The sequence below is a fragment of the Leopardus geoffroyi genome, chromosome X, assembly GCF_018350155.1.
Source record: "Leopardus geoffroyi isolate Oge1 chromosome X, O.geoffroyi_Oge1_pat1.0, whole genome shotgun sequence".
Classification (NCBI taxonomy): domain Eukaryota; kingdom Metazoa; phylum Chordata; class Mammalia; order Carnivora; family Felidae; genus Leopardus; species Leopardus geoffroyi.
Genome location: NC_059343.1, coordinates 22,667,358 through 22,694,872, shown reverse-complemented (window position 1 = coordinate 22,694,872; position 27,515 = coordinate 22,667,358).

The following is a 27,515-nucleotide window of genomic DNA, read 5'->3' as shown; positions in this document are numbered from 1 at the left end:
TACCATCTAGCCCTTTTGGAAAAAAAAAGCCAACCCCCCCTAGAGCATATCGATGGAAGTAGCATTGCTGGATTTGGTGTAAGCACATGTTCAACTTTCTTATGCAATGTCAAAATGTTTTGGAAGTGGCAAGTAGTTGTACCATTGTAGATTTTTAGCAGTAGTTGGGTGAACCTGTGAATAGTGCTGCATATTGGCTAACATATTAACTGACTTTTAATGGGTATAATGTTGTATTTCTAGTGATTTTAATTTTTGTTACCCAGATTACTAAGGAGGTTGGAAATACATATTTTTTTGTGTTTGTGGGTCACATGTATCTCCTCTTCTGCGAAGATTCTGTTTATATCTTTTGCTTTTTTTCCTTTTGGGATTTTTCACCTCTTGGGTACTTCTTATTGATTCTTTATATCGCTGTAGTGACTTTCTGTGAATCACCCACACTGAAAAGATTTCCTTCTGATTGGTGGTAGTCTTTTACTTAACAACATTTCTTTTCATTTAGTTAGCATTTACCAATCTTTTTCTTTAGGGTTAATGCTTTTCATATGTTAAGACATTTTCCCCTAATCTGATGTACTAAATATATTTTCTTATATTGATTTGAAAAAAGTTTCATAGTTTTGCCTGTCAAAATTAAGTGTTTAATAATGATGCAGTTGATTTTTTTTAAATAGTTTAGAGGGATCAAATTGCATTCTTCGGTATGAGCCAGCAATTATTTCACCACCCACATTTCCTCAAAGGTATTCAATGGCAACTGTAGCATAAATCCACTTCTGTATAAGCATGTATCTTTCTATGGGCTGTTTAGTTGCTTTCATGGCACCAAATCCACATAATCTCTGTAATAATAGCTCTGTAAATAGTTTTGATTTATTATAGAATATAACTTCACATTTGTTCCTTTGGTGGAATATCTTGCCATTCTTGGGCCTTTTCATTCTATATAAATTTTAGAAACAACTTGTCAATTTCAAAGAAAAATCCTTTGGGAATTCATGTTGAAAATATATTGAATCTACAGAATAATTACTGAGCAAGTGACATCTTTCCAATATTGGATCTTTTGGCCATGAATGTAACAAGTCAATATTTATTTAGGTCTTCTTTAACGTCTTTCCTTTTAAAAATGTATCTATGATGGGGTTGACTATATTTTGTTATTGTTATAAATGATATATTTTCCTCCAGTTTATCACATTAAAAAATTTCAAACTGAAAATTTAAGACTAATATAATAATCACCTCCATATCATCCATGTAAATGCAAAAAGTGTTCATGGTTTTTCCAGAGACTGAAGGAGGGAGGATGTAAAATATACATTTAATATGAAATCTTTTGTATGTGTGTATGTGTATGTAAACCATATTAATGCTTTTGGCTAATTCAAGAACTTTTTTGGGTTTTTGTTTTTAAGGTTTTTTTCTTTTTCTTTTTTTCTTTTTCTTTTACTTTTTCTTTTACTTTTTCTTTTACTTTTTCTTTTTCTTTTTCTTTTTCTTTTTCTTGTTCTTGTTCTTTTAAGAGAAAGAGAGACAGTATGCACGCACATGCAGGGAAAGGCCCAGGGAGAGAGACAGACTCTTAAGCGGGCTCCACACTCAGGGTGGAGCCTGACTTGGGGCTCAATCCCACTACCCTGTGATCATGACTGGAGCCAAAATCAAGGGTTGGATGCTGAACCAATTAAGCCACTCAGGTGCCCCTAATTCAAGAACTTTTAACCCAGTGCTCTTAACATTCTTTGGTGATCTTTACCATAGGGGTTATAAAATCATGATTTTTATTTCCAATTCTATCATTCCTTGTATGTAAAGAAGATCTTTCGACCCTCCTTCTCTCTCTATTTTGTATGGTTTTGTATGTATCACATTGTATTAATTATTTTGATTTATTTTATAATAAGTAAAGCTTGTAATTTGTTTTGTAATTTATTTATTTACAGTAAAGTAAAGTCATTCTGTCCCCAACTTGACCTTTCTGAACCCTTTAAACTGGTCCCCATTTCCTATTGGAGTGATTCCACTGTTTTTAGTGCTTCCTTGGGTACTGGCGCAGTATGACCCAGCTTAGCTTGTTCTTTCCCGTTTGCAAACCTCTTTGTTGCTGCAGTCTGATTTCCTCTAGGTCCTTTCAGGGGACAAACTAGAAATCATGTTATGTTTCAAAATTATGTGTTCATGTGGTTATTTCCCATTCAAATGGATTATTTCAGGGATTTCTTTAAAATATTATTTGTATCTCTTTTTCCCTACAGTGAAATGTCACTTTCTCATATATTCATTTTCTCGTATTATACTGTAATATTTATAAAATTGTTTCAAAATTGCTATATTACTACTAACATTAATATTCCTTGCAGTTAGACTCCTAGGCTAAAATTTTAGGAAATAATTATTTTCTCTGTATGGTTATGTTGTCAATTTGATATACACTCAATTTTATTTGTTTCTTTTTTATTCAGCTTTTTATTTACTTTTTTTTTTAAGATTTTAATTTTAAGTAATCTTTATACCCAATGTGGTGCTCAAACTTATGACCCCGAGACTGAATCATATGCTCTACCGACTGAGCCAGCAAAGTGCCCCTATTTGCTTTTATATCTCCCTATGTGAACTAGTTACATGATTCAAAAATCTAAAGAACATAAATAGTATATTCATCTATCACACTTCCATTCTATCACCTGACACATGTGATAACATTAAGTCTTTCATTTTTCCTTCCTGTATTTCTTTCTGCAAAAATAAACAAAATATGTAATATTAGTATTTCCCATTCTTAAAAAAAGTTTATTTATTTATTTAGAGAGCAAGAGAGAGAGCATGCATGAACAAGGGAGGGGAAGCGAGAGAGGGAGGAGGGGAGAGACAGAGAGAGAGAGAGACAGAGAAAGAGAAAGAGAAAGAGAAAGAGAAAGAGAAAGAGAAAGAGAAAGAAATAACAAGCAGGCTCTGCACCATCAGCACAGAGCCTGACATGGAGCTCGAACCCATGATCCATGAGGTCACGACCTGAATCAAAGTCAGGAGTCAAATGCTTAACAAGCTGAGCCACCCAGGTGCCCAGTATTTCCCATTTCTTAAATGAGAGGGAAATGACTATATACAGCTCTGCACCTATCTTCTCACTCTCTGCTAAATCCTGTAAATCACTCCACATCTGTAAATTGAGATGCATGCCATTTAGTTTTAGTATTATATAGTATTTCATCGTGTGGATGTAGTACAGTTTATCCAAGTAGTCTTCTTTCTATGGTCATTTAAGTTGTTCTTGATACTTTTTCATTATCAATAATGCCACAATAAGTAATCTTCCCTATATGTTGCTTATACATTAGTGGAAGTGTATCTTCACCATAGGTTCCTTGAAGGGGGATTTCTGGGCATGTTTAATTTTGTTACCATATTAACTTCAGTAGAGGTTCTACAATGTCACACTTGCATTAGAAATGTAAACAGTGTCTTAATAGGGTCAGGATGCTTTAGGGTTGTTTTTTATAGGTTACAAATGGATTTTAACGTGGTTTTAACTTGTATTTTTCTTATTAAGAGTAATACTCAACGAGTTTTCATATATTTGAGGGCCAACTATTTTATATTTAAAGGCATATATTTATGTCTTTTTCTAGTGTTCTATTGTGTTTTGGGTCTTTCTTCTCTCTCTTCTCTTCCTACTCCTCCTCTTCTTCCTCTTCTTTTTTCAATGTAGATGTCATATATGTAGAGTTTATTCTGATGTGTGATATAAGGTATGGAGTCAATTTCATCATTTAGTAAATGGCTATTTAGTTTATACACCTCTATCAAAATGTTCAAAATTTCTCTAATTGCTTTTCTTCTTTGCTCTGTCTGTCCACTTATATACCAATATCAAATTTTTTATTTGTGGAATTCGTGTAATATATTTTCATATGTGATAAGACTAGTCTCCTCTACCTCATCTTTATATAATTGAGCACATGTCTTTTCCATGTAAAGTTTCAGATCAATTTGTCTATTTTATTAAAATATGTTGTTAATTTTCTGGCGTTCATGTTAAATGTATACATAAGTTTTGAGAGAATTGACATCTTCCTGCTGTTGAGTCATCCTGACCAAAAGGAACTTATGTTTTCCATTTTTTCAAAAGTATTTTGTTGTTTTTCAAGATAATTTACACATTTTCCTCGTTTACATCTTTTAACATCCTTGGTTTTGATAATTCTATCTTGTAAATTTTTTCTTTACCATTTTTTGTAACTACAATAAGGGAGTATATTTTCCATTATGACTTCAAATTGATTATTATTCATCTATACTGTGTCACATTTTCCATGCTGATTTTATATCCTAATAATTAACTTATTGTTTGTATTGTGTTATTTTTAACATTGTGTCCAATCAATTTTTGGGGCACACTATATGGTCTTCAGAGAGTTTTATCAGTTCATTCCAATTCTTATTATTTTAATTGTTTCTTCTAATTACAGAAGTTTATATAGTTAGTGTACTAATATGTAGCTGTGAGCATCGATATATTGCTTGATCCTTTAACAGAAGTGCGTCTCTTATTTCACCCTTAAGTAAGATGCTAGCTTTATGCTAAGATGTGTCTCTTTGTCCATCCATCTGTGTTGTCCATCCATGTGTATCTATCCATCTATCCATCTATCATTTATCTATCTAATCTATCTACTGTATCATTAATATATCATCCTTCTATCCATCTATAGTTAAGGAAATTCCCAATGATTCCTAGTTTAACTGCTTTTATCAAAAATGTTTGTGGAATTTTGTCAAAGTATTTTGGTATGCAATCTCATTTTGAATATCTTTGTAGAAATTGAAGAAAGACTATTTGTAAATAGAATCCAAGCCCCTCCTCCCCCAAGACTATACCATGAACAAGTAGGGTTGATTTTAATTTTTTTTTAATTTGAGAGAGAGAGAGATTGACAGAGAGTGCATGCAGGGGAGAGGGTCGGGGGGGGGAGAGAGAGAGAGAGAGAGAGTGAGTTTGAAAGAGAGAGAAGACATAGAGACTCTTAAGCAGACTCCATGCTCAGTGCAGAGCCTGATATGGGACTCAATCCCACAATGCTGGGATCATGATCTGAGGCAAAATCAAGAGTTGGCCATTCAACTGACTGAACCACCCAGGCACCCCATGTAGGGTTGATTTTAAAAATGCAAGTCTTGTTTAATATTAGAAAATATATTAATGTTATTCACCATTTCTAAGATCTAAGAAGAAGTGAGATCAGTTTATGGGTTTACTTTTTGTGCATTATTCATTGGATTTAAATATCAATTCTATTCTTGTTTCATTTAAAAATTTTTTAAATTAAAGATAGAAATTCATATGATCCTGCAATCCCACTTTTAGATATTTATCCAAAAGAATTCAGAGTCTCAAAGAGATTGTTTGCCCACCCATGTTTACTGCAGCATTATTCACAGTAAAGATGTGGAAACAAACGGAATGTCAATAGATGGATGAATGAATAAGGAAAATGTAATGTATACATACAATGGAATATTATTAAGCTTTTAAAAAGAAGGAAATCCTGCCACATGCAACAACATGAATGAACCCTGAGGACATTAAGCTAAGTGAAATAAACCAGTCACAGAGAACAAATATTACATGATTCCATTTATGTGCGTCATCTAAAGTAGCCAAACACATAGGAAGAATAAAATAAGTGGTTGCCAGGGGCTTGGGGGAGGGGAAAATGAAGAGTTGATGTTTAACAGGTATGAAGTGTCAGTTATGCAAGTTAAGTAAGTTCCAGAGATCTGCTGTACAACAGTGACTGAAGTTAACAATATTTTGCACATAAAAGTTTGTTAAGAGGGTAGATCCCATGTTAAGTGTTCTTACTGCAGTGAAAAGACAAATAAAACAAAAATAAATACATATAAAACATTTAGAAGCTTTCCTTTTTCTATGCTCTGCAAAAGTTTAGGTACAGTAGTGGGATTTCCAATAAAGCAGTTTGAAGCTGCTTTTTTTTTTTTTTTTTTTAAGGGGGAGTTCTTTGTTAATCTCCTTTATTTCTTCCATGGAAATTGGTTTGGCAGTATGTTTTTCTACAGGGATACATTTTGGTAGATTGTATTTTTTTTTTTAAAGTATATATTTTTTTGAGAGAGCGAGCGAGTGGGGCAGGGCCAGAGAGAAAGGTGGACAAAGGACCCAAAGCAGGCACTGTGCTGACAGCAGAGAACCTGATGTAGGGCTCGAACTCACAAACCGTGAGATCATGACCTGAGCCAAAGTCAGACGCTTAACTGACTGAGCCACCCAGGTGCCTGGTAAATTGTATTTTTAAATAAATCATCCATTTCACAGAGGTTTTCAAGTGTATTTGCAAAGAGCTTTGCAGATGACTTCCTCTGTCTCAATGGTTATTTCAGACCAATTGCAAATTGTACTTGTTTTCTTGGCTAGATTTTCCAGAGGGTACCTATTTCATTAATTTTTCACAGAAATAAGACTCATATATATGTAGTTGTAATAGCTTTCTGTTTCAAATGCATTCATTTCTGCTGTAATCCGTATTATTTGTTTTTCCTCTCATTTTGTTGTTTGTTTTTTAGCTTTTTGAGTGATGTATTTAATTCATGTATCTTTTCCATTTGTGATGATATGAATATTTAAGGGCGAGACTATCACTGCTTTAATTGTACCCCATAGAATGTAAAATGCACTATTGGGTTTTTAAATTTCCAGATAGGATGGTCTGTTGGAAAAATATATTGATTTCTAACATATTGAAGTGTGAACTAAGTATATAGTTTGTATTATTTATACACATTAAGCTTTTCTTTGTTGACTCAATTATTCTCATAAATGTCCCAAATGCATTTGAGAACAAAATGTCCATCTTCAATTACTGGAATGCCAAATTTGATATACACTCCATTAGATGGACTTGATTAATGAGTGTGCTTAGCTCTTCTATATCTCTACTGATTCAGTTCACTTGATTTGAGAGTGGTGTGTTAAGCGTTCATATTTATTAGTGTGTTGTTATTTGTTATTCTTAGCACCTCATGTCATTTCTCGTGTGTGTGGGTAATGTTATTGAGTGCATAGATAACTCATTCATAGCTGCTACGTCTATGTTATGAATTTGACTTCAGAATTATAATGTGTTCTTGCCTTCCTGCCTGCCTTCTTTCTCCCTCCCTCCCTTTCTCTCCCTTCCTTCCCTCCCTCTCTCTCTCTTTCTTTTCTGTTCTTCTTTCTTTCTGTTCTTTCCTTCTTTCTTTCTTTTCTTTCCTTCTTTCTTTTCCTTCTTCTCTTTTCTTTCCTTCCTGCCTTCCTGCCTTCCTTACTTCCTTCCCTCCTTCCTTTCTCTCCCTCTCTCTCATTCTTTCTTTCCTTCTTTCCTTCCTTCCTTATTTCTTTCTTTCTATGATTGTTTATGGCCTAAATTCTCCCTTGCCAAATATCAAGATTGCACCCAGTCCTTTTTTTTTTTTTTTTCTCAGTCTCCTGGTGTATTTTCTCTTATCCCTTTATATTTGGTGTTTCTGAGTCACCTTTCAAAAGTTCTCTCTCTTGATTTCAGCATAGACTTGGATTTTGTCTTATGAGCCACTCTGACAATAATTTCTATTTAATAAGTAAGTCTAACATATTTGCTTTTATTGGGATGGCTGATATGACTGATAATTAGATTCTGCTCTTTTAAATTATTTTATATTATGTTTAAATATGGATTATATTTTATATGTGGTATTTCACTCTCTGGGTCTCCTTATTTGAGGTGTTAGTTTTTTTGTTTGTTTATACTTAGGAAGGCTTGTTTAGATTTTTTCCTAGTGATTACCTTTAAACGAATACTCTCGTATAATGTTATTATCCTCCTTCTTCTTATTAGTCATGTTTGCTTTGTAAGCTTTAAATATTAGTCCTGGCCACCCACATCTTATCTATATGGCAAACAATGTGCTTATTCTACGTTTCAATTCTCAGTTTTAAAAGTTCTATTACATCTATTTGATGCAGCCAATAACATTTCTATTTTTTTCAGTCTTCAGTTCTTACTTCCACCTGTGTCCTTGCTCTAAACCAACCATTAAATCCATCTGGTGCTCACTCCCAGTCATCTTTCTAAAGCTTCTTGTGTCATCAATGGTGGTATGAAGTTTATCCTCTAATTACATGAAGGTAGTAAGTTTGTAAGGGTGTATGAGAACAATGTTCTCTGAGGTCTGGCGTGTATGACAGTGTTTTTCTTTAGCTTTTGTATTTGATGGACACATTGGCAACATACGAAGGCCTTGATCCCCACTTTATTTTCTTATATTTCTTGAAAATATTGCTTTCTCTGTCGCTTTTATTTTTCTGTCGCTTTGCTTTATGCATTGCCATCAAGATGTCAGATTTAAGCTTGATTTGTTTCCTTAGTAAGTGACATTCTTTTCACCTGGAGGTCCAGGAGAGTTTTTCCTCATCTTTTGAGTTGACTCGCTTCATTAGCACAGGTTTCTGAACTGGCCAATCTGGATTCTGTACCTGTTATGCATGACGTACGTATCTCATATCTTCTCTTCCATGTGCTCCTGTAGCTACCTTCTGGATGTTTGCTTTTGATGTATCTTTCTGTTCACTCATTCTTTCCCTCCAGTTGCGTGTAAGGTTGTTGTTGTTTCTTTTATGCCCAGTTATATTTTATTTAGTACTGCACATTGCATATGAAATAAGGTGGAAATCATTTGAGTTCTGAGGTGATGAGGCCTTCCCCTGAAGATTTATATTTGTTGGCTTCATTTCGCAGTAGGATTTTGTCTCTAGTTTAGCTTTTCTGGATGTTTTCTTGGGCTCCGCGTCTTGGCACAGCCTGCATTCCATCATTGTTTACCAATCCCTGTGAATCTGAAGTAGCTGTTTCTCAGACTCTCAGCAGCATCTTTAAATATTAGCAACTGTCTCAATGGGAAATTCAACACAAAGTCTGGGATTATCTCCACAGGGTTTCCTTTTTCTCTTTGGAGATCAACAAGGTGTTCCAACAGATGTTTCTGTTTTATAATTTCCTAGAATTTTCTAGCTATTCTTAGCAGGAGGGATAAAACAGAACAGCCTAGTTCTCATTCCAAAATGAGGTACTTTCTTTCCCTCTTACCACTTCTGAATGGTTCCATTTATTTAGCTTGGAGTGAGTTGCTGATACTTAGGAGCAAGATTTAGTGGCCAAGCTAACTTGTGTTCTCGATAGTATTTATAGTAATCTATATTTCCATATAAAATTCTATAGCAGAGAACTAGTTTTTACTTTCTTGGATGAATATTGACAGGATATTAAAGTCATTACAGGATATTAAGCCATGACAACTAAGTCATGAGCAATGTTAGAATAGGTGCATGGGCATCACCGTTTACCACAGAGCAGAGAGTGGATTTTCTACAGATGGCTAGGTCCAAAGATCTATTGTCATAACGTTTTGCATATTTTTACTTAATATCTGATTAGTTTGTACAGCTTCTCTGGTTTTATCTTTGAAAATAATTTTTTAAAGTAAATCTTAATACCGTTTACTTCTTTGCCTTTTTTCCCTTGCTGAATCTTGCTGGAATTGTGTCAGATGTTTGTCTTTTGAAGCAATCAAATTTAAACATTGTTCACTGTTTATTCCCTTTGCCTTTTTTTCTTTAGTTGTTTTTCTGTTTCTTGATAACTACTTAAATTTGATAATTAGCACATTAATTTTCATCCTGTCTGGTTTCCCAGTGTAAGTATTTAAGGCTATCATTTCTCAGCTGTAGTTGTAACTTTCCGATTTTGATTTGTTTTTATCATTCAGTTATAAATATTATCTTTATTCTAATATATTTTTGACCTATGAGTTCTGGAAATATTTTGAATATTTTTAATTATTGTTTCATTTTTCCCAAAATGTATTTCTACTTTCATTTTTTTTTTTTTTTTTTAAATTTTTTTTTTTTTTTCAACGTTTATTTATTTTTGGGACAGAGAGAGACAGAGCATGAACGGGGGAGGGGCAGAGAGAGAGGGAGACACAGAATCGGAAACAGGCTCCAGGCTCTGAGCCATCAGCCCAGAGCCCGACGCGGGGCTCGAACTCCCGGACCGCGAGATCGTGACCTGGCTGAAGTCGGACGCTTAACCGACTGCGCCACCCAGGCGCCCCTCATTTTTTTTTTTAAGTAAGCTCCAGCCACTAGGTGGAGCTTGAACTCATGACCCCAAGATTAGTAGTTGAATGCTCCCCTGACTGAGCCAGCCAGGTGCCCCTAATTTAATTTCATTTTTATTTAAGATAATATATTTATGATATTTCATATGTTCAATGTATTACTTATTGGAATGGTTATGTTAAAACTTCGTAAAATATTGGTTTCTTTGTCAAGTTATCTTTGTCATTCTTTACAAATTTTTTGATTAAATAGTATAAACCATGTTGGTAGATCCATACAAGTTTAGGAGGAAAATATTTATGATGTATGAAGTAAACCATTGTAACTTTACTAATGATTTCAAGTCCATTTTAGTTGATAATGATAAATCTTCCTTTTGTCTACATGTTCCTATTATTTCACATTCATGTATGTTCAAGTTTTTTGTACATTATTGCTTTATATGTGTCTTTTGTGAACAGCTTAATTTTGACTGTTCCTTGGATGCCCTACCAATTCAGCACAATTTAAAAGTAAATGAAATTTTTGGGGTGCCTAGGTGGCTCAGTAGATTGTGTCCGATTTCAGCTCAGGTAATGATCTCATGGTTTATGAGTTTGAGCCCCGTGTTGGGCTCTGTGCTGACAGCTCAGAGCCTGCAGCCTACTTCAAATTCGGTGTCTCCCTCTCTCTGCCCCTCCCCTACTCATGCTCTGTCTCTCTCTCTCTCTCAAAAATAAATAAAAACATTAAAAAAATTAAAAGTAAACGTAATTTTTAAAAAATCATGTGGGCCTAAATCAAACCAGTACCTGCTTGAGTTTGATATTTCTTTACAGAATCATCATGTGGAGTTTTATTTTTTCTTTTGTTTTTTTCAGTTTATGTATTTATTTATTTATAATTTTCAAAAAATCTTCATTTATTTTGAGGGAGAGAGAAAGAGAAAGAGCATGAGCAAGGGAGGGGCATAGAGAGATGGAGAGAGAGAAATCCCAAGAAGGCTCCATGCTGTCAGCTCAGAGCCTGATGTGGGGCTCAGTCTCACCAACCATGAGATTATGACCTAAACCAAAATCAAGAGTCCGATCCTTAACCAACTGAGACACCCAGGTGCCCCAGTTTGTTTTTAAATTGATCCCCAGTGTCTAAACTGAGTTGGGTGAATTGTCTTTTTGCATCCCTTCGCTTTAGCAGGTTATTACACATTCATAGTTTGCAATTCCATTTTAATGCAGGGATTCTCCCAATGAATTACCTACCCATTGTGGATAGGTTCTAGGTTTTAAGTTCTTGCCATGATACCCACTGCAAAAATTTAAATGATCCAGATTTTAGTTAGTATACTTAAATTGAAAGCAAGCTTTGGTGCTTCTTTACCACCAAGGGTTCTTGCTTACACCTCATTTTGGTAAGTCTAGAGAGTTCTTACCTTTATGTCAACTCAGTGATCTATATACAAATACATTTCTTTAAAATGTATAATTTTTTTGTTCTTTTACTTATCTCCTGTTTCTCTTATCTTTTATATCTTATTTCTCACTTGTACCTTTTACTTTTACTTACTTGGCAAATTACCAGCTTTCCTCTCCAATGTTTTTACTGATTTTTAAATGATATTATTAATTTTAAGAGACCAGTCTTTTTTTTAATTTTTTTAATGTTTATTTATTTTTGAGAGAGAGAGAGAGAGAGAGCATGAGCGGGCAAGAGGCAGAAAGAGAGGGAGACACAGAATCTGAAGCAGGCTCCAAGTTCTGAGCTATCAACACAGAGCCTGACACGGGGCTTGAACCCATGAGCAGTGATATCATGACCTGAGCCAAAGTCAGATGCTCAACTGACTTAGCCACCCAGGTGCCCCTTGAGACCAGTCTTGTTCTGTTTCTTTACCTCTCACCTAGATAAATATTTTTCTCAAATCTTTCTAAAAATACTAGTTAATAGTTTTATTCAATAGACTATTTTAAAAGTACTTTCAGGTCCAAAAGTAAATTGAGGAGAGGGTACAGATTTTTCCCATATATTTCTTACTCCTATACATGCATGGCCTACCCCGTTATGAGAATCCCCCACCAGAGTGGCACATTTGTTAGAACTGATAAACTTATATCAATACATCATAATGACTCAAAGACCATAGTTCCCTTAGGGTTCACTCTTGGTATAGTACATAATGTGGATTTGGAGACATGTAAAATGACATGTGTCTATCAGTATGGTGTCATACAGAGTATTTACACTGCCCTAAAAATCCCCTGTGCTCTGCCTGTTCATCCCTCACCACCCCTGGCAACCATTGGTCTTTTTACTGTCTCCATAGTTCTTTCTATCCAGAATGTCATATAGTTGGAATCATAAACTATGTAGCCATTTCAGATTGGCTTCTTTGACTTAGTAATATGAATTTAAGTTTCCTCCATGTCTTTTCACAGCTTGTTAGCTCATATCTTCTTAGTGCTGAACAATATTTCATTGTATGTACCACAGTTTATTTATCCTTTCATCTACTGAAGGATATCTTCATTACTTCCAAGTTTTGGCATTTGTGAATAAAGCTAATCTAACATCCAGGTGCAGATCTTGGTGTGGATATACATTTTCAACTATCCTGGACAAATACCAAAGAGCACAATTGCTGGATCACATGGTAAGAATGTGTTTAGTTTTATAAGAAGCTGTCAAACTATCCTCCAAAGTAAGCAATGAGGCTTGTTGTTGCTTCACTTGCTTGCCAGCACTTAGTGTGGTCAGTGTTTTGGAATTTTTTGTCATTTTAACAGGCACATGATAGTATCTCATTATTGTTTTATTTGTAATTCCCTATTGACATACAATGCTGAGCACCTTTTTACATGCTTGTTTGCCATATGCAGTGAGAAATTTTTCCCATTCTTAAATCATTTATTATATTCTTTTTTTCTGATGTTTATTTACTTTTGAGAGAGAAAGAGTGCACGCGAGCATGTGTGCATGTGTACACAAGTGGGGGAGGGGAGGACAGAGGATCCAAAGCGGGTTCCGCGCTAACAGCAGTAAGCCCAATGCCGGGCTCAAACTCATGAATCACGAAATCATGACCTGGGCCGTAGTCAGACACTCAACCTACTGAGCCACCTAGGCACCCTGGGGTATCATGTTCTTAATGCAGAGTTTAAGAGTTCTTTGTACATTTTAGAGAACAGTCCTATATAAGATAGATCTTTTGCAAATATTTTCCCCCAGTATGTGGTTTGTCTTATTTTTTCGAGAGTGTTGTTGGAAGAGAAAAGGTCTTTAATTTTAATGAAGTCCAGCTTATTAATTATTTCTTTCATGGATCATACATTGAGGGCATATACTTTGTCCTGTGGCATCACTTCTCTGACAGATTGAAGAAGAGTTGTTAACGTTTTAATTAAATTTGTTCAGCTTTTTCCTTGTTGTTGGGATGGAATGAGAACTTCTAGACTCCTTGTATGCTAGACCAGAAACTAGATATCTAATTAACAGGTCTTTAAAACTAAATGTCTTCTATCTCTTAAATTATTCTTCTTGCTTCAGAATTTATTTACCCATCCCTCTTCTATTTATCTATCTGATAGATGTTAATATATATTTCTTAGTCTTTTTTTCCATGATCTGGGATTTCTCCAGAGGTCTGGTGGTCTTTGGGTACCCCTTTACAATAGTGAATGAGTTAATAATAAAAAAGAAAAGACAAGGTGTCTACCTGCATGGTTATTCCTTCATCCAGTTCAACTTACAGGTAATCTTGGGAAAAGGTCTTTAGAGAAGCATTTTCCTTCTCCCATGGCTGCCCAACTTACAAGATCTCTTATCCTCACTACAGGAGTATTAGCACGATCTTGGAAACTTGAGCTACATACTTTTATATAAATCATTATCTTGTCAGAAGAAGTGTTTAACCTCTCTGCCATCCCCCAAACCCCCCATATTTTGTGATCAGACTTCATTGCCTTTATGTGATATACATTATTTTTAAATTCTCTGTTCGAGAAATTGCCTGCTTAATAATATTTATTGGTAACCTCAAAATCAATATACAGAGTGCTTTCACAGTCATTCACAGGTATGTGCAGAGTGATGAAGAATCTGAATTTTGCCCAGCGTGCATGTTCCTAGCTGAGGTCACACAAGGCAACACTTAGCCTTTTTGCTTCAGCTCTCATACTTGTAAACAAGTGTCCTTTTTGAAGTCTATTTAATTCCATATTTTTGTGCTTTTTGATAGTGATTACACTTTTGATGGTGATTATAGCCCTAAAGTGTAGCGTTGAAGTGCTTTTTAGTGTTCCTAAGTGCAAGAAAGCTATGGTGTGCATTATGGAGAAAATACACATTAGATAAGCTTCATTCAGACATGAGTCCTAGTGTTGTTGGCCATGAGTGGAATGTTAATGAAATAAAATGAGGTGTCTTTAAGTGGAAACATACATAAAACACGGTTGGGTATTTATTAGACGGTGAAAATAATGTGGCCAAAAGTTCACAGGAATCAAACTCTGTATTTCTCCTAGGGGCAGTAATTCAGAATTCACTAACTCTTTGTGTGCAGTGACTTTATAGAATAGAACTACAATAAATAGTGAGAGTAGCTGTATTTTAAAACTTGTAACTGGAGGTTGCAGTTGTTTATTGACTCATTGGAAATATTTATTTCTACTTCTGCCTCATTTATTTTCTTCATTTGGGATGATTTTATGGAAAATGATGCTAAATGGTTTTATTGCACCATCTTTGGTCAGAAATATAATATATAATTGTACTTTTTTTAAAAGTAGGCTCCATGATGAATGTAGGGCTTGAACTCACGACCCTGGGATCAAGAGTTGGATATTTCACTGACTAAGCCAGCCAGGTATCCCTAATTTTACTTTTTGAATGCTGACCTAAAGTTTTTTAAAAAGGATATTGTGACAAATGTACCATAGTAAATGTAAGATGCTAATAGTAGGGAATACTAGATTTGGGGTATATGGGAACTCTTTGTATTATCGTAGCATTTTTCTATAAATCTAAAATTATTTTAAAGTTAAAAGGTTATTTTGAAAAAAATCATGATCACGTAATTGGAAAAAGTTAAAGAAGAGATCTCTTTTTGCTTTAAATTACAGCATTAAATGTTACATTTGTGTCTTCCATCAGAATGCCGTCACAACACCAACAGGATCAAATTTCGCTCTTCCATCATTTGTTTTTCATGTGGGTATAAGGAATCCTGCCTTAGCTGAAAATATCCGTGAATAACCCTAAAGAGTAGGCTCTGGTCTTAATTCTTAACTAAGATTCTATCAGCTATGGAAGGAGATGAGAAAAATGCTTTCTTTCACAGGAAAATTGCTGTGGAATCTTTAGCATTTAAGGTGCCCATTGTGCTTCTCGGCTGCAGAACCGCTCCTTTTGGGCAGATGTGGATAGGAATCAGCACAAATAAGAGGGAAGTCTTTTTACCCAACCTTTTAACCTCTGTCCCTTGTTATTTTTGGATCATCGATGATTACTTTTATCCAGGTTTCGATGTTAAAATAATTATTTATTTACAGCAGGTAGTTGAATAAATGTAGTCGTTCCGTGATTATCACTTCCCAAATGGCATCTCAACTAGGCTTAGATCTCCATTGTATTTTTTTAGATAACCTTGAGCGAATTTGTCAAACATCAGTTTTTTGAATTTAACTTCTAGTAAATGACCTAGTTAAGTAAGAGTCATTTTCATGTTTATAACCAGCCAATATTAGCAGCAAAGTAGAATAACCGTGGATAACATGGTAACAACCCAGGACGGAATAATAGAAAATAAAATGCTGGAAGGAAGGTGCAGCTAGAGACTTTGGACTGAGTTTACTCCTCACTACAATTATCATTATAGTAATAAGTTGTAATTGTAACGGACTTGTCTTTTTGTCTTCCAAGTGTGTCTCTCTTGTTTGAATGAACCCACAATTATTCCAAGTAATCCTGCTTAACCCAGGAGTTTGAAAGCAGGGCTAACCCTACCATACCATCCCTAAGAGGGATCCCTTCATGTTGCCCAGAGCGCTTCTTTTCCCTGGCCTCACTGAATTGCCAGACAAGAATCCTTCTGAGGCTGTTGCCAGAACTGCAAGGAATGATCTTTCCTTTTCTTCTGTAATTATTGATTGTAAACACCGGTATTTTCCTGTCGTGTCAAGGCCCCATATGATAATACAGCCAATACAAAGAAAAGCAGGTCTGAGAGATGAAGTGCCAATGAGATTTTTAAACAGCTATATCCAATGAAGGCATGTTAATGTACTTCCAATGTGAGCCAATTACGTGAGCCCTTTTATTCCTTTTATAATGTAGCTCATGTTTTGGGGTACCCGGGTGGCTCAGTCAGTTGAGCATTTGACTTTTGGTTTCGGCTTAGGTCATGCTCTCACGGTTCATCGGTTTGAGCCCCTGCATTGGGCTCAGTGCTGATGTGTGGAGTGCTGATGTGTAGAGAGGATTCTCTCTCTCCCCCTCTCCCCTGCTCATGCTCTCTCTCTCTCTCTCTCTCTCTCTCTCAAAATTAATTAATTAATTAATAATTTAGTTCATGTTTTTATAAACCTAAACTGAAAATCTTATATAACACATTGATATTTTTTGAACACATACTATGTGTTAGAAACTGTGTTAAATGCTTTAAATATATGATCTCATTTAATTTCCATAATAACCCTATGAAGGAGATTCTACAATTAACCCCTCTGAGGTTATAAATAACACTATAATTAAATATGAAAGAGTTTAGCATGTCCAAATTCCTCATTTTACACATGGAGAAGCAGAGGCCTAATAAAGTTAACTTAAAGTCACAAAATTAACTATCAAGGTCAAGGCAGTTGTGCTATGTCTGTCAGCATAAAAATCAGTGTGAGAAAATGTATAATTGTTTGACTGTCTAAACAGTCAAATTAGTTTAAAAACATCCATTCATTGACCAAATTCTAGTTTTCTTTTTTTTTTTTTTTTTTAATTTTTTTTTCAACGTTTATTTATTTTTGGGACAGAGAGAGACAGAGCATGAACGGGGGAGGGGCAGAGAGAGAGGGAGACACAGAATCGGAAACAGGCTCCAGGTTCTGAGCCATCAGGCCAGAGCCTGACGCGGGGCTCGAACTCACGGACCGCGAGATCGTGACCTGGCTGAAGTCGGACGCTTAACCGACTGCGCCACCCAGGCGCCCCCCAAATTCTAGTTTTCAAAGCAATTTGTAAAAAGAAAAAGTGTGTTTTTGTGTATCTATATATGTATATGTATATTTTTTTCTTCTCTTCCACAACACCAAAATAATTCCATAAATGGCTAACACTTAGTAATTTGGGTATGTGACACTCCATCAATAAAGTTGTGATTGACTTTTAAAGACACTGCAGGGGCACAGTGGGTTAAGCCTCCGACTTCTGCTCAGGTCTCGGTCTCATGGTTCCTGAATTTGAGCCCCTTGTCGGGCTCAGTGCTGATGTCTCAGAGCCTGGAGCCTGCTTCGGATTCTGTGTCCTGCCCTCTCTCTCTCTGCCCCTTCCCTGCTCACGCTCTGTCTCTGTCTCTCTCAAAAATAAATAAAAAAAATTTAAAGACACTGCAGTACATTTGTGGATAACTGAAGACACCAAATAAACTGGCCACATTGATCTTTCTCAGACAAATATTAGCTAACAGAAGATATATATGTAATTTTAGAGCGAGTGAGGGCACAAGCTGGGGAGAGGGGCAGAGAGAGAATCTTAGGCATGCTCCACCCTTGGCATGGAGCCCAACATGGGACTCATGGGATCATGACCTGAGCCAAAATCAAGGGTCACTCAACCCTCTGAGCCACCCAGGTGCCCCTGCAAAAGACATATTTTTGGTTCATTTTTATCTTTCTTCTTTTCCTCATACTATGAAAATACTCTGAGCATTCTTTTTTTTCTGTGCATGTATTTTAATTCTAGTGTAGTTAACATACAGTGTTAAATTAGTTTCAGGTGTGCAATATAGTGATTCAACATTTCCATATATTACTCAGTGTTCATCAAGATATGTGTACTGTCAATCCCCTTTACCTATTTCACCCATCTCATCACCAACCTCCCATCTAGTAACCAGCAGTTTATTCTCTATAGTTAAGAGTCTATTTCTCAGTTTGTCTCTTTTATGTGTGTAATTGTTTTGTTTCTTAATTCCATGAATGAGTGAAATAATATGGTATTTATCTTTTTCTAATTGGCTTATTTTGCTTAGCATTATACTCTCTAGATCCATCTATGTTGTTGCAAATGAGAACCTTTCATTTTTATGACTGAATAATATTCCTATGTGTGTGTATGTGTGTGTGTGTGTGTGTGTGTACCTCATTTTCTTTATCCATTCACCTATCGATGGATACTTGGGCTGCTTCCATTGTTTGGCTATTGTAAATAATGTTGCAATAAACACGGGTGCATATATTCCTTTGAATTTGTGTTTTCATATTTTTTGGGTAAATACCCAGTAGTACAATTACTGGATCGTAGGGTAGTTCTATTTTTAATTTTTTGAGGAACCTTTTTATGTTCTCCACAGTGGCGACACCAATTTGCATTCCCACCAGCAGTGTTCCTTTTTCTCCGCATCCTCACCAATACTTGTTTAAGTTTTTTATTTTAGCCATTCTGACAGGTGCAAGGTGATATCTCATTGTGGTTTTGATTTGCATTTCCCTGATGGTCAGTGATGTTGAGCATTATTTAATGTGTCTGTTGGCCATCTGGATGTCTTCTTTGGAGATGTCTGTTCATGTCTTCTGCCCACTTTTTAATTGGATTATTTGGGGTTTTTTTGGTGTTGAGTTGTTAAAGTTCCTTATATATTTTGGATACTAATTTTTTTTATCAGATATGTCTTTTCCAAATGTCTTCTCACATTCAGTAGATTGCCTTTTAGTTTTATTGGTTATTTCATTTTCTGTGCAGAAGCTTGTATTTTGACTTGGTCCCAATAGTTTATTTTTGCTCATGTTTCCCTTGCTTCAGGAGACATATCTAGAAAGATGTTGCTACACCCAATATCAGAGAAGGAATTACCTGTGCTCTCTTCTAGGATTTTTATGGTTTCAGGTCTTAACGTTTGGGTCTTTGATCCATTCTGAGTTTATTTTTGGTTATGGCGTAAAAAAGTGGTCAGTTTCCTTCTTTTCCATGTTGCTGTCCTGTTTTCCCAGTACCACTTGTTGATCTGAACATTCTTAATTAGTAATCTTTCCTCAAAATTATTTTGAAATCACATATCACATAAATGTATTCATAATAAATCCATTAAGTTCAAAGTTCTAATTCTTAAAATTACCAACCCCAAGAGGAAAGTTAGGGAACTAGTTAATCTGTAGGGATGCTGAATATTAAAGCCAAAATCTGGTTCTGGGGTACATTAATAAAACATAAATTGTCAAAGCATTTAAAATTCTAGTAGTAATGGACAACATATGGTTATGTGTTCCTTCACTTCATGTGTCTCACGATCTGTGTAATGAATACTAGCACCAAGGCACATTATCTAAATTTTCTCTTAATTCTAATTTTAAATATACATGTTAAACAAATTTGCAAAAAAAAAAAAAACCTCACCCTACTCCCATATGCTCATTTATTCTTGTTTTTAAATAATAACAAAATCAAGCTGCATAAAGAATAGAGGAAATATAGCTACTGTCATATTTTTGAAATACATTTTTAGCACATGGTTCCCATGAATTTATGATTGTTAACAGTGTTTTATAGAAACTAAATGTACATTATGGAGGTAGTTTCAATTTTAATAACCATTTCCAGTACTTTTCTCATTTGAAGTAACTCACGTATTCTTAAATTTATTTTTTTTATTTTGTAAAAACTGAGGGAAACCTTTTTACATGTCCTCTTTTCCACTCGAGTTACTGTCGACTTGTCCTTAATTTAACATCTTAAGTGTACTAAAGTAAAAACAGTTTAGCCAATCATTATCTAAAAGCTATGTATGTATGTCCTTAGGTTTTAACTACGGCTGCCCTGAAATTAAAACTAAAGATGGAAAGCACATGGCTATGAGCTCATCATGCCATAATGAGAAGGGCTTCAGAGATTGCAAAGCGCTTCACTTCCACAATATGCAAATTGTGTACAATGCCAGATGCAGAAGCGCTGATCCATTTGCCAAGTTCTGTGGAGGGCATGGTGATTCATTCACAAATTGTCACAAATTTAGATCCTCAGGAACTAGCAGCCTGTTCAGCGCTGCCTACATGCATGGTTACTGTGGACTATTGTATGACATTCGGGCACCTGGAAGGAAATCTCAACCTTAAATTCTGTCAGAGTCTACCATGATATCAGACTTGGTTAAACCCGGGATATAACTCGATACTTTTATGTGCCTGTGGAAATTGGATCTGCCTGCTGATGATAGAGAGAAACCATTCAATTCAAAGAAAAGAACTGACCTCAATGTAAATTAGCACCTGTTAGCACTTCTCTCCATATTCAAATTTATAGATTCCTCTTTTGAAACAAATTATTTTTGGTCCCCATCAGCTAATTTTTTAACTTCTATATTTATGAAATAGCCAATCTTAGATTCTACGTGACATATGACTACATATATTTCATCATCTTAGAATACTGTGTTCATATATTCAGTAAGTATTATTTGATGAGCTACCATGAGGAGACAGAAACTAAGTTGGCTGTTAAGAAGTATAAAACAAGTTAGGACATGCCTTAAAAATATCTAAGTCTAGTGGAAATATAAGTAAGTCATATGTTCTTTGTTATCTGTGTGTGGCCAAAATGGTTTACTTTTTAAAATATTTGATTTTGTTTTGGGGGAGTGTTTGAGAATGGAACAAACATTTGATGCCGATGAAAATAAATCCTGGCCAGTTGTTGAGGTATTATTCATCCTTCTAAATAAGAGTGTAGGGAGACTGCAAAAGAGGAAGTTGGTTTGTTCACTCAATCAATTTTCTGTAGGTTTATCCCTAAGGTCTAATGTTTTGGCCTAATGACTCTTTTCCCAGATATCAATCTTTTCAAAGAATGAAATACTGAGAGAGTAGAAGCTAGCGGATCTTTGAAAAATTGACTTTTTAAGAGAAAGAAAGTACATTTTTTTCTCCGTGTATAAAATGATATAGATGCGTGTGGTGTGTATATGTGATTATCAATGGAAAATATGCATTCACATTCAACAGTCTAGATAGTTTATAGTAGGGTCAGCAAACTGTGGCCTCTATGACAAATCAAGCACACAATCTTTGTTTGTAAATAAAGTTTTATTGGAATACAGCCATGCTCACTTTTTTACATACTGTCTATGATGGCTTTCATGCTATAGGAGTAGAATTGAGCTGTTGTGGTAGAGACCAGATGAGCTACAAAGCCTAAAATATTTACTTTCTGGCCCTTTACAGAGAAAGTTTGCAGACCCCTGGTTTATAGTTTTGCAATATAGTTCTTTAAAAATTAGTATTTCTTTGACTAATTAATACACATTTGCTAAATATTGACCAAATATAAAGTGCTAAATGATAATGCTCATGCAGGTTAATTTAGATCAGATTTCACATAAAAATGCAAAATATTAAATAGATCAGAATAATCTTTTTGTGTAGAAGCCAGCCTATAGAATCTATTTAACAGGGGAATTAAAAGGAACTCAAGTACTACCCAAGGATAAGTATTTTCTACAAATTACTAAATTTTGTACTATATTTTCTGTGGGTAATAAGATTCAACAAGGAAAAAAGAATCCATACCAGGTAGTTCATTACAAGGCATTTAATGTAGAGAACTAGTAATAAAGATGTAGAAGAACTAAAACTGGGGATGCTAAGTCAACTCAGAGATTACCACCTGTGTGGTGCCACTACATCTTAAGGACACCGGAGGTGAGGAGCTGGTGCTTCTGAGTAGAACCTGGAATCGTAGCGGTGCCACCCACTGGGAACTGGGACCATGGAGGGGCAGTGTATGAATTTCCTTGGGCTGCCATAACTACTTATCATAAACTAAATGGCTTAAAATAACAGAAATTTATTCCATTACAGGTCAGGGTCCTGAGGTCTGAAATCAAGGTGTCGCTGGGGCCGTGCTCCATCGGAAGGCTCAGGGGAAAAATTCTTTTTGCCTCTTCCTAGCTTCTGGTGGCTAACTACAAGCCTTGGCATTGCTTGATTTGTTGCTGCTTCACTCCAGTTTCAACCCAACCTTCACATAGCCATCTTCCCTCTGTGTGTCCATCTCCTCTGAGTCTCTGTATTCAAATGTCCTTCTTTTAATAAAGACACCAGTCATTGGCTTTAGAGCCAACTCTAGTCCAGTATGACCTCATATTAGAGTAACTGTATCTGGAAAGACCCTATATCCCATGAAGGTTACACTCACAGGTTCCAGGTGGACATGAATTTGGGGGTGGGGGACACCATTCAACTCAGTAGAGGTGGAGTGCAGGCAAGAGGTGGATCCTCTCGGGAAATTGTTGGAGATGTCACATGAAGTATTCTCCATCCACTGACTTCCATTTGCCAAACCTACCAAGAATTTAGGTGGCAACAGAAAGTGAGAAATACTGTTTACAGAGGACAGCTCTTTGGAATACAAAGCAAATCAGGGGCTAGGTAGGTATGGGTTTGAGGAATAAGCAAGCAGACAAATTGAAACAACCTATTTACCATGTTTTTAAATTCTTCAGAACCTCTTAATCTTTTATATTCACACTAAAAAACTTATGGGTGAAGTTATATGATGTTTGGGACTTAATAATGCAGAAAAGGGACAGAGTGAGTTAGGATCTAGCTAGGATCTAGACCTTTTAGGTGAGTAATTCTTTGTCATGGAGTGCTGTGCATTGTGGAATATTTGCCAGCCTTTCTGGCCTCAACCCACTAGAATCCAGTAGCACCTCCTCTAACAATGTGACAAGCAAAAATGTCTCAAGACATTGACAAATTTCCAATTGGGGGCAAAGTTGACTGTGTTTGAAGATCACTGGTTTAGATGAAACAAGACTGAGTTAATAATTGTTGAAGGTGGGTGATGGGCACATTGTGGTTTGTTATATTCTTATCTCTACTTCAGTATATTTTTTAATATTTCTGTAACAAAAACTGAACAACATAAAATAAATTGCCTGAGAGAGTGTACTGCTTCTGCTAGAATTAAGGCTATTACTAAAGGTCACAAAAGTCAATACTTGAATCAATTAGTAATGATGCTAATGAATTCTGAAGGTCAACTTCTGAAATGATTTTGCAGAGAGAAATTGAGCAATTTTACATGCTCTATATGTTCATCATCAATATTCATATGTTAAGTATATAAATATATACACCTCATTAGATACTTGTTTTTAAGATATATTTATGCATATACAGCCCAAGTCTCCAGAAATGTTCAAATACAGGTAGTTCCTTTGCATTTAAATGAAGAAAGGTTATTGGCTTAATTTTGCATTTGCCAACACAAATAGTCACATCATATCACACAATGTAAGATAGTTGTATCCTACACTGAGTCTGATGAGTTTGAATTCCAGTTCTGATATTATCTAGATTCCTATTTTGGACATATGATCTCTCTAGACCTCGGTTTCTCAGGGACAAAAGAGTTATACATGATACTACTAACATGATCTTTCTAAAACATATACCATAATCATGTCTTTCTTATACCTTTCAGAATGAAATGAAAATCCTTAGTGTGGTATCTCTCTTCCTTAAAATCCAGCCTTTGCTTAACTCTCTAGTTAAGTATTGTCTTGCCATTTCTCACACCTGTACACTGCATTCGTGATAAACCACTTAGAGTTCTGTGTTTGCCTCACCGTGTCTGATCTCTCTATGTTTACCCACTTTCCCTAGATCAACACAGTTCCCATCTGGCCCCTGTCTCTCTTTTTATATTACTGGCCTGACCCCCCCTATCTTATGAGCTCTAATTCCCTCTTCATGCATGAAGTCTTTACCCCTTTGTAGGGCACAAGACATTCATCTAAATATCAGCCAAATGGTCGAAATCTATAGCATAACTTATTTACAGGGTATTGCCATTTTCTATTTCAATGTATAATTCTGCAGTATATCACTTTTCTGTGGCAATTTCTAGTAGTGATGATTTAAATGTCCAAAATTTCAGCTTCTCTTTTCATTTTATTTGTTTGTTTGTTTGTTTGTTTGTTTGTTTATAAGTAAGGTTTGCACCCATTGTGGGGCTTGAACTCACAACCTCAAGATCAAGAGTTACATGCTCCACCAACTGAGCCAGCTTGGTGCCCCAACTTCTCTTTTCATTTTGTGGTGATTCTCCTCCCATTTCCTATACCCTGCCCTTAAATATAATACTTCTATTAGTAACTTCTCTTGCTAAGAATTCTTCTTTGTGGCTCACCATTATTACTTACAAACTTCCCTAGGTGACTATGAGATGAGATCCAGGCATTTAGCTTTGTACCACTCCACTCCACTTCCATATAAAAGCAGCAAACATTGTTCCAAGAGCCAAGGGACTATGGACAAGACAAGTTTCAGCTTATTTTTTTCTTGAGGTAAGTTTGGAATTTGCCTTCACCTACTTTAGAGGTATGTGCCGAAGTTCCCACTGCAAACACACGAGAACATAAAAAAAAAAAAAAAAAAAAAAAAAAGCCGACAGATCTCTTTCCTTCAGCCTGAGAGCAAATGGTTATGTTTTAGAAATGTAGGCGATACTGTTTGGAAACTTAGAGAGGATTTTGGCTTGAACCCACAACCAAGTTGGCATATTATTATTTGGAAATAATAGTTGAGCAATCTGATCATTTTCTTGAAGTTCTTTCCTCATCTGTTGGAAACATTACTGAGGAGTCAATGATAGTTGATTCAGCTGAGTTTTGGGGAATATCTGGTATCAGCAAAGCATCAGTTTATCTGGAAAATTACATTCTAGGTTTGAAACATTCATTATTCTAAATTTCCTGCCTGGTGAAAATCAGCATTATTCTGGGTATGGAAAAAAAAAAAAAGGATGATCCAATAAGATTTGTACTTCTTTTGTCAATTTGCATTGTTTTGATTTTTATGAATTATGTAATTCTTATAAATATACCGTGAAGCAGAGAATATTTGTAAAATAGTGTAAGACTCTATCACTATTGTTTAAACATAGGACCTCATTCCCATTCTGTATACACACCCATATAAGGGACAAAGCCAAGCCTTTGAAAATGTATGTGTATGCATATCTTTTAGTAAATATTTCTAAGTCTTTGTGCATTCTCTTATAATGTTTATCTAAAATTTAAATTTCCATTAAGGTTTGGTCTATAAATATTTATTACAAATCTGTAATTTGCAGAAATAACTTAAAGAAACTTGCACTCAGTAAGCTCAAATTACCTCCTTCATCTACTTGGGTTTATGAAATATTTTAAGTTACAAGGAAATAAAGTGATCATTCCTAAAAAGGAAAGTATCTTCTCTTGGTTTCCTCTCCCACTTACACTCTAAATGTCAGAACCTAACAATCCTTTTAAAATGAAACCTACAGAAAACTCACTTTTCATAAATGGTCTGTTTAAAATCTAATTTCTGGGGTGCCTGAGTGGTTCAGTCTGTTAAGCATTCGACTCTTGATTTCAGCTCAGGTCATGATCTCCAGTTATGAGACGGAGCCCCACATCAGGCTGTCAGTGTGGAGCTTGCTTGGAAATCTCTCTCTCCTAGCTCTCTGCCCCTCCCCTGCTCACGCACACACACTCTCTGTCTCAAAAGAAATAAATAAACGTTTAAAAAAACTGTAAATAGAAAAAATTAATTTCTAAACAGATCTCATTATTTAATTTTGCTCCTTAGGAGCAGTGTGCTCCACCACAAGGCAAACAAGAGATTTACTTGGAAACTAGAAGTCAGAGCTTTAGAATGGGATAAAGGCATTCCTGGTAAAGGAATTTTTAAGCAGCAGATCATTTACTGTCAAACTCTGAATAATGCTACATAGGAATGCCTAAGGGTGCCTTAAAACAAATTGTCCCCATTTCAGATCTCACAATTAAAAGGAAAAGAGGACTTCCAAACATCCTTCATTTCAGAAATATGAGTGTGTCTCGAGTTCCGACCCTGGCAGCGATCAATGCTGCATGTTAACAAAGTGTGCCCCCGACTGCATACCTGGGATGGCACTGATAGCTGGCTTGGTGACTCACTCAGCCCCTGAGGACATTTTTGCAAATAGAGGCTAAACGTCAAGATGTCAGAGACGCCTTTAGCATGAATGGGAACGGGAAAGAAATAGCCTTTCCAGAATATAAAACAGGAAAAGTTTTCTCTTCCCATAAACCATATGTAAAAGCCATATTTTTATGAAAAGTCATTCCTCTGTAGGAACTGTGCATAGGAGTTACACTCATGATCTCTAAACAGGGGCAGAATTTTAAGAAATAATGTCATTTACTTATAATGTGCTTTGTATAAAGACGTATGAATATGTGTTTCCATGGGTATCTATTTCAGATACTACAGTCTATCTTCAGCTTTCTGTATCTATTTTAAACTTGGCTTTGCCCAATGATTTAAATACAAGCACGCTGTACTCCTAGCAGCGCTATCCAATAGAACTTTATGTTCTGATGAAAATGTTCCAGATCTACATCGTCTAATACAATTGCCTCTGCCACATGGGACGAATGAGCGCTTGAAAGGTAGCTAGTGAGACTGAGGAACTGAATTTTTAAATTGTCAGTAACTTGAATTGGATGGGCATGTGTGGCTAGTAGTTGCTCTCTTGGTATTGGGCAGCACAACTTTAGAACAGCTCTTCTCAAGCTTTAATATACAGTGGAGGATCTTGTTCAAAGGAAAATTCAGATGCAGTCCATCCGGGGAGGGACCTGAGATTTTGCATTTCTAGCAAACTCCCAGGTGATGCCTCTGCTGCTGCTCCACAGACCACACTTCAAAAAGCAAAGCTTTAAAAGAATCGCTCTCGGAGCGCCTGGGTGGCGCAGTCGGTTAGGCGTCCGACTTCAGCCAGGTCACGATCTCGCGGTCTGGGAGTTCGAGCCCCGCGTCAGGCTCTGGGCTGATGGCTCAGAGCCTGGAGCCTGTTTCCGATTCTGTGTCTCCCTCTCTCTCTGCCCCTCCCCCATTCATGCTCTGTCTCTCTCTGTCCCAAAAATAAATAAACGTTGAAAAAAAAAATTAAAAGAATCGCTCTCAAACTTGGATGCATATTAAAATAACCTGGGTACCATTAAAACCCTCAGTGCCCAGGCTGAACCCAGTAGCAAACAAATAATGAATTCTCTTGGTGAGACGCAGGCATCAGTATTTTTTTATATCTCTCTAGGTGATTCCAGTGTTTTTTTTTATAAAAAAATGGTTTTATTCCTAATTTT